Here is a 16,915-nt window from a genome sequence, read left to right as displayed (position 1 = left end):
CTAGCTATTAAGAATATTTTTCCAAGCTCCCCTCAGGGAGGATTTTATTAAAAGCTTTCTGAAAAAACTATCATATACACACATACACACACACACACACACAAATCCCGCCCCTCGCGGGTTTCAATGTGTGAAAACCTTGGGAAGGGTATCCTGGCTGGAAGACCAAATGGCAGAGCTGAAGAGGTTGGGGAGGCTGCCAGAAGAGGAAGCTGGGCCTGTGTGCTGGAGTCATCGTAAGCCCAAGCTCCTGCCTCCCACCCAGGTCCCTGGTCCTCCCTATTTCCCCTTCCAAGGAGTCTGGGGCTCCCCCAAGCAGACCCCTTTTCCTGGGTCCTGCCCTGTAGCTGATCCACCTCTGCACCTGGGCAGTCACATGTTCATAATAAAATGGCTTATCCTAGTTCTGGGGCAATATCAGGGTTCCCTACATTTTTGTTCTTAATACTAGTTGGCTTTCCAGTTACTCAGCAGAATTAAAAAGCAGTCTGGCTGAAGCCAGTGATTATTCATTGACTATTATGGTGCGATTCACAGGGAACAATGAGCTTTACAGTAAATTAAACCTAATAAAAGTACAGCCCTTGTGCTTGGAGATCAAAAGTCGAGGGTGTTAGAAGGAAATTAAAAGTCAGAAGGTGCACAGGGTGGAGTGATCAGATGCACTGTGGCAGACTGAGTTATGAGCAATGTTAACACTTTCCCCTTAAGAAAAAGGGACATTCACAGAAGAGAGGAGGAAAAGGGACATTACAGTAGAATATATACGTTACAAACATGAAATATCTAGAGAGTAAAATGCAGGAAAAGAGTTCTTTAGGATCCAGACATAATTATGAGAAGTGATTAGCTAGTTTACGAAGTCTTCCTTTAAAAAAAAACACACACACAAAAACATCTCCTTAGAAACATGTCTGTATTTAGCTTAAAATCCAAATCAATAGTTGACAGGCAGTTTGTGGTGGTTTCCAGTCGCAAGTTAAATGACGTCATTTGGTCCGAAATGCATCATTTGTTCACTTAGCGAACACAGAGTCAGATGCTGAGAAGACAAATATGAATAAGGCTTAGTTAGTCCCTGCCCTCGAGAAGTAAAAGTGAAGTACACAGTTCAGTCAAAATCACATGCACAGTGAGACTTTGGTGAGGAGTGGAAGAAGAAAAGAATCCACCTAGAGATAGAAATCATTTCTTCATGTGTGAGCTGCTGCCTGCATCTGGCCTGCTGACCATTCATGGGGGGTGTCTGGCAGTGGTGGCTATTTCACTGATCTATGTTGGGGTCAAGGACTTGATAAGCTTAACCCCTACTTCCGCCCACCTCCGAATCCGACCAACCTTGCCCATTTGCAGGGTGGCCCAGCTACCAAGAATCCTGGGCAGATGTGGGGCCATGGAGCTGCCTCCCGCTCCATCAGGGTGGACCCAGCTTATGCAAGCGTTGGCCAGTGTCTAGTCTCTTCTCCGAGATTCCTTGGAATGGCAGATAGGGTGTTCTGCTGGTGCTCAAAAACTTTTGCTAATGCTCCTTTCTAATTCCTTCTGCTCGTTGTCAGCCTCCTTTGTCCTTTGCACTCCCTGTGGGCATGAAGACATGGTACCCAGGCAGGGCTACCGTCTTCACCTCTGAAGGGCAGGCTGTGGGCCCAGACTGCCTGGGGTCAAATCCCAGCCCAGCCATTCCCTAGCAGGCCACCTGTGGGCCCCTCTGGGCCTCCCTCTGTTAACGTCTCCCAAGCACTTAGAACAATGTCTGGCACGTCATTAAGTGTGTAATAAATAAGTAGCAGGTCCCCCAGCCCTGGAAGGCTTGGTCTTCTGCGGGCATCCCTGATCACTGCTGCCCTACACTGGCGCTTTTGGTTGACAACAAGGTATAAAATCAATCCCAGTGCTGTCAATGGAAGCCGTGGTGTCTTTGACTATGATTTTCTTGCATTTGGTGCTTAGAAATGAGAAAATGAAACACTGGATTTTAAAACTGGAAAAAACTTCAGAGAGTTGATGGCTGAGACCAAGTCTGGTTTGTAAGATGCAGAAACCAAGGCCCAGGGAGGATCAGTTCGTTGGCCAGGGTCAAACGCCTGTTTCCTGGTGAGGCTGGGGCACACTCCAGGCCTCCTGCCCCCTTCGTCCACCACACTGCCACCCTGACACAGTCATTTTCCCTTATAAGGCAGTACTCTAGGAGGGTATAAACCGCTTGAAAATCCACCATCATATCAAACTGCACAGTGACGTGCTTTAGGCAAGTCTGAACAACCAAAATAGTAATAGCGACGCGTTGTATTCTGTAAAACTGATAATCCCTAAATAAATGTGTCTGAACTGAGTCAGACCTGTACAGATATATGATTTTATAGTTGTGTGTTTTTGTCTGAATCACAAAATGATTCCAAGAGTATGCATGGAACTGAATAATCCTCAGTGCATCGGCTTATGTATTTTGCTAACTAGAAAACTGAACCACTAGTCTTCACACAAGCTAAGAGTTAGTCATTACTGTGCCAGTCAGTCTAGCGAATGATTAAGTTAGCTTAACTCACATTTTGGTGACAAAATAAAACTTGGATTAAAGTGTTAAGGCTGAATAATGTCACCGACTTAAGCAGGTGTATAAAGAAATCATTCAGAAGTTGGAATATTTTTAAGTTATAACACGTCTTTGGAGGAATAGCTTTCCAATTGCTGCAAGACTTTCCACCCATGCCTTCCCATTTATGACTTTTAGTGTGTCTATTTCAGACCAACTGAGCTCTTAGTATCTCTCATCTATGGCTGTGGTGTAAAGTCATCTCGCCTCGCCTCGCGTGCTGTTCTCCAGGTGAATGCTGCCTTTACCTCTAAATTCCAGTCGTCACCACCTGGTATATGCCCCTTTGGTGCAGGTTGAGGAGCCAGAGGAGGGCCAGCCCTCAATTTCTGGAAGATTCTCACTGAACGCCATGGGAGTTGCCCCAGTTCTCCTAGCAAGGAAATACCTCTTAAGAGCATAAACGCTTGGCTTAATTCTTTGTGGTCACCATCTTGAAATTTGTAATAGTTTTTGCATAAGAGGCCCACTTTCATTTTGTACTGGGCATTGCAAATTCTGCAGATGGTCCTGGGTGAGACCTTGCCCTGTGTGCAGGGAGCCAACGGCACTGCAGATACACAGGGCACATCCTGGTGGTGGGTTGTCAGCCCCTGTTCCCAAGGTAGGGTTGCGTTTCCATGTCAGACTCACTCTGTCTCAGTGCCTTGAAACCATTCTTTCTTGTTTGACAATGGGAGTTGAAAGGGCATGTTTACAAATTCTCCTGGATGAGTGTAAATACTTCTATTTGTGATTATTAGCCTTTCTTTAGAAGTCACCAAAGAGCATTGTGTTTGTGTGTTTGTGCATCTATGTATGCATATGTGTGTGACACACACATATAGAAACACCTTTACTGACGTATAATTCACCATAAAATTGATCCATGTCTTAGTCCACTTCTCCTGCTATGACAAAATACCTTTGACTGGGAAATTGGTAAACAACAAAAATTTGTTTCTCATGGTTTGTGAGGCTGGGAGGTCCAAGATCAAGGCACCAGCAGATTCAGTGTCTGGTGAGGCTCTCTGTTTCTTGCTGTGTCCTCACATGGCAGAAAGGATAAAGGGCTCCTCAGGCCTGATTCATAAGGTCACAAATCCCATTCATGAGGGCCCCACCCTCATGATCTGTTATCTCCTAAAGGCCCCACCTCAACACCGTCACCTTGGGGGTTAGGTTTCACATAGGTCTGCATTCAGACCATAGCAACCTGTTTAGACTATACAATCTAATGGTTTTTAGAATATTCATAGATAAGGGCCAGGCGCGGTGGCTCACACCTTTGATCCCAGCACTTTGGGAGGCCGAGGCAGGCAGATCACTTGAGGTCAGGAGTTTGAGACCAGCCTGGCCAACATGGTGAAATCCCGTCTCTACTAAAAATACAAAAATCAGCTGGGCGTGGTGGTGCATGCCTGTAATCCCAGCAACTCAAGAGGCTGAAGCAGGAGAATCGCTTTAGCCTGGGAGGCAGGGGTTGCAGTGAGCCAAGATCGTACCACTGCCCTCCAGCCTGGGTGACAGAGTGAGTTAGACTATATCTCAAAAAAAAAAAAAAAAAAAAAAAAGAATATTAAAAAGAAGAATATTCACAGCTAAGTACAATCATTATCCAAGTCCCTTTTAGAACATTTTCATCACCTCAAAAACAAACCTGTTTTGGTTAACTATCACCCCATTATCCCTCCGACCCCCAGCCCTAAGCAGCCATGGATCTACCTTCTGACACTATGGATTTGCCTTATGATTTATGAAGTGTTCTGGACACTTCATAAGAATGGAATCATACAATATGTGGTCATTTGTGACTGCCTTCTTTCACTGAGCATAATATTCTCAAGGTTCTTTTGTGCTGTAGCATGAACTGCATGGATGAACTTCATTCCTTTTTATGGTCAATGTATTTTTTTTTTTATTAAACCCAATTACCCCGTTTCTGTTTGTAGGTACATGTGAAACCGCTGGTCAGTAGTGATGGAGGAATCTCAGGGTGTCTTTGACACCAGAATTGGGTAACAACCCTTGATGTTCTTTTTCTGGACCAACCTGGGCGGGGACAGAAGACGTGCATCAGGGGCTTGGGTGGCACTGGGCAGCCCATCACAGGGCTTGTCCCCTCAGCTCCCACCCTCCCAGCAGAGGAGGGTGAAGGAAGACATGGCCAGGCTCACCCAGAGGGCGCGAGATGCAGGCAGCCCCTTCTCCACTCTGAGCGTGAACGTTTCCTGGTAGCAAGAACGTTTGACAAGAAACAGCGAGTTATGCCTACTCATTTCTTTCTTTTCATCCTACTCTTTGGCGTTGGTATAGAAAAATGAGCGGACCATTTCACTGCAGGAATGACCTGCTCTTGTTTAGGGGAAAGGGCAAGCATTCGACATGTAAAAAATGACTTTCAGTATGACTTGTGCATTCAAATACTTAAACTCATTTCAAAAGGCTTATAAACGTGATGCCTATTCTCAACACAGCAGCCAGAGGGATCCTGTTAAAACAGCAATCAGTCTGCCTGTCCTCAGGTAGAGCCCTCCAACAGCTCCTGTGTGACTCAGAGGAAAGGCCTGAACCCAAGCCCGTCGGGCCCCTGGAGTTCCTGAGACCCAGCCTCCGGCAGTTACATGACCTCTCCGCCTCCACGTTCAGTTCCTGCTTTGGGCACCAGGCCGGCTCCCTCCTGAGCTGTTCCCTCTCCCTAGAAGGGTCTTCCCCAGAGTCTGTGTGACTCCTACAGTCACCGCTGCCAACTCTTTACTAAATAGTCGCCTTTGGTGAGGCCTTCCCTGGCTGCCCCACCTAAAATTTCAACAACTCCTTTCTGACACCGAATGAGTTTTTTTTTTTTTTTCTTAAGCCCTTATCGTTATCATTACATTCTTTATCTTTTGCTTTTCTGCTTTAATAATTGTCTCTCTCCACACAAATTCCACCCCATTAGGGAAGGAATTATATCTGCTTTGTTCACTACTTTCCTGCAATGCTTAGAATAATTCCAGATGCACAGCACTCAATAAATATCGGTTGGAAAAATTACATGATTTAACTCTGAGGAAGGACTTTCACCCTTTGAAAGGAAAGTGTAAAATGCTGGTTAGTAAGTACTAATGCTTATAGTGAAGGTTTTATCAGGAAAAAGATGTAAATGCATTGTATAATGTCTTTTACAATACTTTGCTGAAATGGTAAACACTATAATAATGATGGAACCTCACATTTATATAGTACTTTATAGCTTTCCTAGGTGGACGCGTCTGTAACACTACTGATTTTGAGTAGCATTACTATCTTCGGTTTAAATGATTTGCCCGAAGTCGCAGAGCACACTTCTAGAGGATTCAGGACCAAAATCCTCCTAATGTTTTCCTAGAGTGATTCCCCCCTCAAACAAACAGAATGGCACTTTGCCCGTGGAGCCCTTCACAGTTTTCAGACTGTTTCCCAGATATCAGCTTCATCGCCCCTTGCCCTGCGATACGCGGAGTGGGCACTGCTGCCCTGGGGTAAGCAGTGAGGACACAGTGACTCAGCCTGGCCTGGGGGCCTGGCTGGCTAAGCTGAGCACCAGGCCCAGACCTCTGCTCTTTGTCCCAACCTGATGACAGACAATGAGCCATGACATATCACCCAGACATACCACTTCCTTGTTCTTGGCAGAAGAGGACACAGCTTGACTCTTGGCATTTGAGGCTGTAGAGCCCATTGGTTTCATCATTTAAGAGCAGCCCTGCCTGGGAATGGTGGCTCATGCATTTTGGGAGGCAAAGGTGGGTAGATCATCTGAGGTCAGGAGTTCGAGACCAGCCTGGCCAACATGGCGAAACCCCGTCTCTACTAAAAATACAAAAATTAGATGGGTGTGGTAACAGGTGCCTGTCATCCCTGCTACTCAGGAGGCTGAGGCAGGAGGACCACTTGAACCCGGAAGCAGAGGTTGCAGTGAGCCTAGATCATGCCATTGCACTCCAGCCTGGGTGACAAGAGCAAAATTCCATCTAAAAAAGAAAAAAAAAAGCAGTCCTGAAGACCCTAAGGACCTGGAGACCCTGAAGGCATCGTTTTGAAACTTGGCCAAGACGTAATGCCTTAATTCTTGTGGCTACGTGCTTGCAAAGGAACCTTACCCACTGCCCAGCTAGCATTTTACTTTGACTTGACTGGATTTCTTTTCTCCTCTTGTGCATTAACACCCCACAAGGGATAACAGTGACTCCCTGAGGTGCGTTGAATGGTGGTCCCTGAAAAGACATATCTACATCCTAACCCCTAGAACCTATGAATGTAACCTTGTTTGGGAAAAAGGACTTTGCAGTTGTAGTAAGTGATGGATTTCAAGATGAGATTATCCTGGGTTATCCTGGTGGGCCCTGAGTCAACTGACAAGTGTCCTTGTAAGAGACACACAGAGGAGAGACACAGGGAGATCAGGAGATGGCCGTGTGAGAACGGATGCAGTGGGGGGATAGAAGCAGGCATAAGCAGGAGAGTGTCAGGGATCCAGGAGCTGGAAGAGGCCATGAAGGATCCTCTACTGGGCTTCAGAGGGAGAGCAGCCCTGCCAACACCTTGATTTCAGACTTCTGGCCTCCAGAACTGTGAAAGGGTACATTTCTCTGTTTTCAGTTAAGTTGTTACCAGAGCCCCAGGAAACGAGTCCAATCTCATCATGAGAAGTGACTTGTAAGGGAAGGAGAGGGAGGAGGCTGGCGGCAGGGATGGAGGCCAAGAGAGAAACGCATTCAAGGAAAGTGGGGCTCTCAGCAGGGGCAGGAAAGTGTGGAGTACATTGAAAAACTCGGGTAAAGGGCAAATGGCTGAATTAAGCAGTAGCTTGGATCTTAGACATTCTCTCTGTAAAAATGAGAAGAAGGGATTTATCAAACGGCTTCAGCCAGTGGACACCGAATGCGTTACATGGTAGTGAGTTCGTGCTGAAAGGTTAAGCCCTGTCCCTGGGGATGAGCCACCCTCTGCCGTTCATGCAGGCAAAAGAGTCATAAAAAAAAGAATAAGAACTTACAAATTCAGATCAATTACATGTTCACAATGGTGTGAGGTGTCAGAGGCTGGAAAAATGAGAAGAAGCCAGCAGGCCACCTTTGGCCCTCCTGCTTCGGTTCATTGCTAGTTTCTCATAGCTGGGTCCTCCAGGGCCTCTCAGATTTGAGTCTGATCCAGTCCCTCTTCCTGCATCAGCAAGAAAAATCTGGCCTTAGCCCGAACAACATGGTGAGACCTCATCTCTACAAAAAATGCAAGAGCTAGCCAGGCATGGTGATGCGTGCCTGTAGTCCTAGCTACTCGGGAAGCCAAGGTGGGAGAATTGCTTGAGCCTGGGAGGTGGAGGTTGCAATGAGCCACTGCACTGCAGCCTGGATGACAGAGCAAGACCCTGTCTCCAAAAAAAAAAAAAAAAAAAAAAAAAGCTGGCCTTGCAGATGTCAAGCTTGAGACCTAAAGTACCCCACAGCCAGCCCCATGGTCTGGTAGAGACTGGAATGTCCCCTGGCCGGCCTAGGGTCACTTCCGGGTCCAGAGAGCCCCCTGATTCCTGCTTCACTGTGCATGAGAACATCCTCTTTCCCTCAGCCCTCATCTTCTGGGTGGGCTTCTGCCTTGGACTCACTCCTTCAACTCAGGCGTCTCCCCTGCCTGGTGCCTTTATTCCCCTCCTCGACCAGAGACGTGCCCTTGTCCTGCCATCCAAGGACAGTCCCACACAGTGACCACCTGTCTGTTTCCTATGTGTGAACCACGCAGGTGCTTCCTTCCAGCTCATCTGTTGGTGTGTGGGAGTGTTAATGTGGACCCCAGGTGCTGCCCTGCACACGATCAATCCCAGACCATGGGGAAGAGGCATGGTGGCAGCAGGGCAGACAGCCATGTGACCACAGGGGCATTAAAGGTAAGTGATGAGGCTGGCTCAGGTCAGCGAGTTATTAGCAGAGATGGAGAAAAGGGCTGCTCGTCCCAGGAACCGGTACCACCACCCACCAGTTACTCAGCAAAAGAGCTGGAGTTGTCCTGGATTTCTCTTCTTCCTTCACCCCCATAAACCATCAGCAGATGCCGTGGACTCTGCTTCCAGAACGTATCTCAAGCACAGTCTCTTCTCTAGTGGCCTGGTCATCACTGCTATGCAAGAGCCTCCCAGCTCTCTGTTCTACCTCCTAGAATCCACCCTGCACACAACAGCCAATGTAGCCTTTGGAGAAGTTAATCCTGTGACGCCACCTGTCTCCTCAAAATCCCTGGAAGGTTTCTCACCCTGCAGAGAAGAGAATCCAAACTCCTCACCATGCCCTCTGTGACCTGGTCCCCACCCCCTTCCTCATTCTCCTCCTTGCTGGTCACACTCCAGCACACCTGCCTGGGTCTGTCCTGGAAAACTCCCGTTGCTGCCCCCCCGGGGCCTTTGCACTCGCTGCTCCCCGGAGTTCTTTCCACTTGGCTCTCAAGCTTGGCTCCTTTGCATCATCTGAGGCAAATGTCACTGGCTCAGGGCAGTTCTTGCTGATCCCAAGCGGAAGGAGACTTACTTTCATGTCACTATCACATCCTGCCAGTAATGCGCTCCCAGCATTATCTCTCCAAAAATGATTTTGTTGCTTTATCTGTCCGTTGCACTTTTTTTTTTTTTTTTTTTTTTTTTTTGAGACAGAGTCTCTCTCTGTTCCCCAGGCTGGAGTGCAGTAGCATAATCTCGGCTCACTGCAACCTCTGCCTCCCGGGTTCAAGCGATTCTCCTGTCTCAGCCTCCCAAATAGCTGGGATTACAGGCACATGCCACCGCACACAGCTAATTTCTGTATTTTTAGTAGAGACGGGGTTTTGCCATGTTGGCCAGACTGGTCTTGAACTCCTGACCTCAGGGGATCCACCTGCCTCGGTCTGTTGTATTTCACTGTCTTTGTCCACATGTGAAAGCGCAGGGTCAGTGAGAGCAGGACCCTTTTCACCTGTGGTGTCCCGGCACCTTCCTGAGCACCTGGCGTCCTCTGGGTGTTGATGAATATGCTTTCACTGAATGAATGGATGGGGAGGAACGAATGAGTGTGTAGATTCAGGGCATCATTCCAGTCTCTCCATATCTTTATGACCCTCGAGTTTGTTATCCAAGGTCTCTTCCACTAGAAACTGCTTTGGTCCACATAGAACCCTGATAAGCAAGTCATTGAACAAATAGTGACTAACGCCAAGCCCATAGTATGTCACTAGGGCTCTCCCTCTGCGTTGACATCACCGAGGGGTGGTGAGCTCTTTTTGTCTCACTACCCATGAAGATGGAAGACATTGCGCCAAATGTCCTGCTGAAGAATAAATAACAGCTGCCACAGCCGCCCAGCTGCTTCACCAGCAAACCTGATACAACTTGTTTTCACGCAGTCCGAATGACCCTGAGGCCTTCATTTGGTGGAGTGTTTCCCCCTCACTCCTGCTGGAGCATCGGTGTCCGCCACTGCCGGCTGCAGGCTCAGGCCCATGTGGCCTCTGTCCCTGGGCTGGTGTACACTGCAGATGCCTCACAGGTGTTCTTCATGCCACAAGTCAACACAGAGCCTGTAGGCAGAGGAAGTGTGGCTCTGAGAGTTCTTGATTCAGCGATACAGTCACTTGAAATACAACAAAAGCAAGTTGTTCTGCCCCTCACATAGAATGACACTTGAAAATAACATCAGTAACAGGAGGCCACACATACAGGGGCTTAAATGAAATAGAAGTTTGGCCAGGTGCAGTGGTTCACTCCTGTGTAATCCCAGCACTTTGGGAGGCCGGGGCAGGTGGATTACTTGAGGTCAGGAGTTTGAGACCAGCCTGGGCAACGTGGCAAAACCCTGGCTCTACTAAAATTACAAAAATTAGCAAGGCGTGGTGGTGGGCACCTATAATCCCAGCAAATTGGAAGGCTGAGGCATGAGAATTACTTGAACCTGGGAGGTGGATGTTGCAGTGAGCCAAGATTGTGCCACTGCACTCCAGCCTGGGTGACAGAGCAAGACCCTGTCTCAAAGGAAAAAAAAAAAAAAGAAATAGAGGTTTATTATTCGCTCCCATAACACCTGGGGAAGGTGACTCTAGGCTGGTTTGTTGGCTTGGTGATGTAGTGGTAGTTTTGGGACTTAGGATCCTCCCACCTTGCTCTGTCCTCATTCTCCTAGCTGAAGATGTCTTCTTACCACATTTGCGTTCCTCCCTAGGAGAGGAGGAAAGAGGAGCAGAGGCTCATCTTCCTAAGGGCACTAATTCAGAATTGCACGTGGCAGGCCCATTGGTCTGGATTTTGTCATGTGACATCATCTAGTTGCAAGGGAGGCTGGGAAATTTAGTCTTTGGCTAGATGAACCTGTGCTGAGAATGGGCACCTGTAGGCCAAGCAGAAGGCCCCTCCCTGTCCATCTCTGAGGTACACCCCTTCCTCCTGGATGATCTTCCAGTCAACCAGGGACAATCCTCAGGCTCCCCTATCTCTTAGCCACTTTTAATGAATCTGAAATGGGGGTCTGTGGATTCTAGCTTTGGAATTTCTTTGATAATCAGTCTCCTCTTTCTGCTCTCCCTGATCGCACAGGAGCAGGCACGATGGCATCTGGCAGTTGCTTTTCAGATACCCTCCCTCTGTTATCTTTCTTTCAGTCAATACTATGCCAGGCAGCCAGATGTGCTCCCCAACACAGGCACACCTCATTTTACTGTGGTTCACCTTATTGTACTTTACAGATACCGTGTTCTTGATAAACTGAAGGTTGTGGTATACAGCAGGTCCACTGGTGCCATGCCTCCAAAAGCATGGGCTCACTTTCTATCTCTGTGTTTCATTTTGGTAATTCTCACAATGTTTTTTTATTATTTATTTGCACAAATATATTATTATTATTCTATCTGTTATGGTGGTCTGTGGTCAGTGGTCCTTTGATATTATTATTATAATCGTTTTGGGGAACCGCAAAATGTACCCAGAGAAAACGGCGAACGGAATCAATAAACGTGTATGTGTCCTGACTGCTCCACTGACTGGGCGTTTCCCTGTCTCTCTCCCTTTCCTTGGACCTCCTTATTCCCTGAGACACAACAATATTGAAATTAGGCCAGTTAATAAGCCTACAGTGGTCTCCAAGTGTTCAAGTGAAAGAAGGAGTCACGTGTATCCCACTTTAAATAAAAAAACTAGAAATGATTAATCTGAGTGAGGAAGACATGTCAAAACCGAGATAGGCCAAAAGCCAGGCCTCTTGTGCCAAATAGTTAGCCAAGTTGTGAATGCAAAGAGAAAGTTCTTGAAGTAAATTGAAAGTGCTACTCCAGCAAACACGTGAATGGCAGGAAAGTGAAACAGCCTCACGCCGATGCAGAGAGTTTGAGTGGTCTAGAGAGAACTCAAACCAGCCACAACATTCCCTTAAGCCAGAGCCTAATCCGGAGCAAGGCCCTAACTCTCTTTGATTCTGCGATGACTGAGAGGTATGAGGAAGCTGCATAAGAAGGATTTGAAGCTAGCAGAGGTTGGTTCATGACATTGAAAAAAAGAAGTCATCTCCAGAATGTAAAAGTGAAAGGCGAAGCAGCGAATACTGATGGAGAAGCCGTGGCAAGTTATCCTGAAGATCTAGCTGAGATCATTGATGAAGGTGACTACACTCAACCACAGATTTTCAATGTAGATGAAACGACCTTGTATTAGAAGATGCTATCTAAGATTTTCATAGCTAGAGAGAAGTCAATGTCTGACTTCAAACATTTAAAGGACAGGCTTACTCTCTTGGTGGGGCTGGTGCAGCTGGTAATTAAGTTGAAGCCCATGCTCACTGACCATTTTGAAAATCCCAGGGCCCTTAAGAGTCACGCTAAATCCATTCTGCCTGTTCTCTAGAAATGGAACAAGACCTGGCTGACAGCACATCTGTTTATAGTATGGTTTACTAAATATTTTAAGCCCCCTGTTGAAAACTATTGCTTAGAAAAAACTATTCCTTTCAAAATATTATTGCTCATTGACAATGCACCCAGTTACCCAAGAGCTCTGATGGAGATTTACAAGGAGATAAGTGCTGTTTTCATGTATGCTAATACAACATCCATTCTGCAGTCCACAGATAGAGAGGGTAATTTTGACTTTCAAGTCTTATTTAGGAAATACATTTTATAAGGTCATAGCTGCCATAGAGAGTGGTTCCTCTGATGAAACTGGGCAAAGTAAATTGAAAACTTTCTGGAAAAGATTCTCATTCTAGATGTCATTAAGAACATTCATGATTCATGGTAGGAAGTCAAAATATCAACAATAACAGGGTTTGGAAGAAGTGGATTCTAACCCTCAGGGATGGCTTTGAGAGGCTCAAGACTTTGGTGGAGAAAATAACTGCGGATGTGGTAAAAAGAGCAAGAAAACTGGAGCTGGAGGGTGTGACTGAATTGCTGCAATCTCATGATAAAACTTTCACACACAAGGAGTAGTTTATTATGAATGAGCAAAGAGAGTGGTTTCTTGAGATGGAATCTACTCCTGCTGAAGATGCTCTGAACCTTGTCGAAACAACAAAGGATTTAGAATATTGCATAAATAGTTGATAAAGCAGTGGCAGAGTTTGAGAAGATTGACTCCAATTTTGAAAGACGTTCTGTAGGTAAAATGCCATCAAACAGCATCGCGTGCTAGAGAAATCTTTCATGAAAGGAAGAGCCAATGAATATAGCAAACTTCACTGTTGTCTCATTTCAAGAAATTGCCACAGCCACCCTGATTGGTCAGCAGCCATCCAGATCATCCAGGAAGACCACCCACCAGCAAGAAGATTATGACTTGACAAAGACTCAGATGATTATTACCACTTTCTAGCAATAAAGTATTTTTAAATTAAGGTAGGTACATTTTTTAGACATAATGCTATTGCACACTAGATAGACTACAATATAGTGCGAATATAACTTTTATATGCACCGAGAAACCTGAAATATTTATATGACTTTCTTTATTGCGATAATTACTTTATTACTGCAGTCTGGAACTGAGCCTGCAATATCTCTGAAGTACACCTGTACATTCCTTAATATTATTCTCTGCTTAAAAACACTCAAAGCCTCTGCACTGCTCTTAAAATGAAATCCAAACAGATGGGATGACTTTCATCTGCGCTCTCAGCCTGTTCTTCCAATACTCCCCTCCCCATCACTCTCCCAGAAGCCCCAAGGTCCAGCCAAGGGAAGGGCAAGAGAGTGTGCAGAAAAGAAAACATATGCCCATAGCAATTTATTGGGTATCCACTGAGGGCAAGGCCTGCCATGTACGCAATTCTATGGTCATGTCCGAGTTCTCTGAACTGACTCCTGGGTCTTATCTCCTGGGCAGTAATGGTCAATTTTGCTTGACTGTTTCTCCCTCGTCACTCTATGCTTCAAGTCCCAGAAAAAATTCCCTTTCACCAAGGCCTTGAGTATTGAGGGTGAAGGAAGCACTGAGACCTCTTAGAGGAGTCACCAGGAGGCTGATGGGAGAGGCTGAGATTGAAATGAGCTCCACAAACTCAGGTCCTGGGTGGCTGAGCGTAGAACTCCCTTTTCACTCCCAGAGATGTCCAGAAGAGGCAACAAGGCCTGGTCTGTGCTCCCGGCTGCTTAATCCCGAGCTTTTCAGCACTAAAAGCCATAGGCAGCCACAAAGGGCACACCTGCTATGGATGGCTGGAGACACTCTGGTCTGGTGAATGGGCCCCACCTGTGCCACCAGGATTGAATCTGGAAGCCCCTCGACCAATCCTGCTGCCCATGTCTGTTCACAGACCCAGAGACCCTGGAAGGACGTGTTGGTTCTCTTGTGGGAGGACCTCATTTCCAGCAGCCATGTGCATCTGAGCCTTCCAGTCAACCTCCTACGAAGGGAGGTCATTTATTTATCAGGAACGTATGCACTGGGGAATGAGTGTTCCTCAAACTTTTAGGGATCAGCTGGACACAGATTTTCTGCTAACACCAACTGCAGGGCACTCAGGTACCCTGAAGCTCTGTTGGAGGAGAAGGGGCTGCCTTAAGGGTCAGATAACAGAGTCATGTGACAACAGAAGCTGTGACAGCCATGGCTTTGCCACCTGCCATGTGATCCTGTGCAGAGCTTCCTTCCTCCTGTCTCCATCTCTTCTATCACACCGGGGTGGTGCACCTTGCTCTGTCCATTATACAGACACTGAAAGAGCTTTGCCCTCTCCTCTCCCCTCTCCTCCCTCCCATCCAAAAACATAGATGAAGTGCCTGCTAAAGGCCAGACCCAGTTCTAGGCAGCCTGGGATGTGCTGATCAACATCATGGAGAAATATTTCAGTCCTCATGGAGTTTATATGGGAGGGGAACACACATGGTAAACAATGAGCATAATTAATAAGTCAGGTACTTAGGAACTGAAATGGCAGGAAGTGCGAGATGGCTAAAAAGAGAGAAAATTGAACAAGGTAAGGGAGATCCAAATTCCGGAAAGTCCAAGGACCCTTCAAGATGATGGTTGTCAAAGTTTTTGGTCAGTGGTTGTCAAACGTTTTGGTCTCTGGATCCCTTTACACTCTTAAAAAGTTTTGAGGATCCCCAAAAGCCCTTGTCTATGTGATTTTTCCAATTTTTGCCGTATTAGAAATCAAAACTAAAAAACACTTAAAATATGTATTTAAAAGTAACAACAATAAACCTTTTACATAAAATCATATGAGTAGCATTTTTCATTGGAAAGTAACATATTCTAAAGAACAAAATGATTAATGGGAAGCATGGCATTGTTGTACATTTCTGCAAATGTTCATCATTTCTGGTTTAATAGAAGGCAGCTGGCTTCTCCTATCCCCCTCTGGATTCCATCCATTGCAGCATCACGTATCAGGAAGACTTTAGAAGACTCCATTGTTCAAGCACGAGAGAGTGAGAGTGAAAAAGGCAAACCATACCTGTGAAAGTAGTTTTGACCTTACAGATCCCCAGAAAGAGGCTCAGGGACCCCCAAGGGCCTCTGGATGACACATTGAGAATCATGGCTCTGGTGTTTTCCCGTCTCCTTGTCCTTTCAGATGAGACATTGTGGTCCTGAGTGGACAGTTGAGTTCTGACGTCTCACAGTTGGTCAGCAGCACAGACTGAGACCAGACCCACGGCTTCCTACGTTAGCCAAGATTCTCTCCCAAGCTTAGTGTGTATTTGTTGCTTTATTATTTCAACACAAATCACATGTCCAGGTATTTAACTCTGCTTATAATGAGGGAGCAATTTTTAAGATAAGTAAGGTACAAGCTCAGTGGCCATGGTGCAGCCCCAGATAAGTCTTTCTGGCCTGCAAAGCCCGGCTGTTAACTGGCGTGTCTACGCCCCCATCCATCTCAAGGGGTGGGGGCTTGCACAATGCTCCTTTGTGCTTTCTGAAAGGCCTGTGTGTTTCAGGTGTAGCCTTGTGTACTGTGAGAAGAGTCATTACAATAACAGTAAATATTCCTCTTTGATGACTGGAGCAAAGGTGATTTAAGCTGAAGCTGAATCTTGACAGGAGGAAGGGAGGTAGTGAGCCGCTGCAGGCCAGTCATTCACACTTGGAAGAGCATCCAACCTTCTGCATGAGTGCCTTTGACACACCTTGACCTTCAGTGCCGGGGTTGCCAGTTGAGTCTATGTTCCCGGAGGCACTGGTTGGCTTAGTTGTGAGCCAAGTAATGTGAGTGGGTTGACTCTTCTGTTAGATGGAACTACAAATGGAGGCCACCAACTTTTAGTTTCTATTCCATAAAAGGACTGGCCCTTGGAGTGAGGGTGGCCTGAACAAACTGTGCCTTCCCCGAGTTCTCCAGGTGGTATAGGCATGAGTCATTTAGATGTTATCAGGAGGGAGAAAGTCCTGACAGGGACGCCAATGAGTCACTGTGCCCAGCAAAGACTGGTGAGACACACAGAAACAAGGTCGAAAAAATCAATATGGTGCATTTCCCCCAGGGGCCCAGTGGGGATTGTGCAAGCCGTGATTCCACCTCCCGGAGGGGAGGGCTGGGCTGGGTAGGGGTGGGTGGGGGCAGATGGCTGCAGCCAGCCCTGGGATCACGGAATCTGTGGGGATCTCTAAGCTGGAGCCATAGCACCTGTTGTCTTAGCCTACAATTAACATGCCAGTCTTTCACGGTGGTCTTCCTTTTAACATTTAAAAATGTAAAACCAGGCGCATGGGGCAGGCTTGAGGGTCTTCGGAATGGAGGAAAAGAATTGAGCTTTGCAACAGAAGGCCAACAGTCTGCTCCTGGAACCAGGAAGGCCAACTTCAGAGAGTTTAAAATTTATCCTTTTAATAGACAGCTCTAACAGAGAACCTATTTTTAAAAATTTTAGTTCCTC

This window comes from Macaca nemestrina, chromosome 4 (assembly GCF_043159975.1).
Source record: "Macaca nemestrina isolate mMacNem1 chromosome 4, mMacNem.hap1, whole genome shotgun sequence".
NCBI classification, from domain to species: domain Eukaryota; kingdom Metazoa; phylum Chordata; class Mammalia; order Primates; family Cercopithecidae; genus Macaca; species Macaca nemestrina.
Note: the sequence above shows the minus strand (reverse complement) of the source record.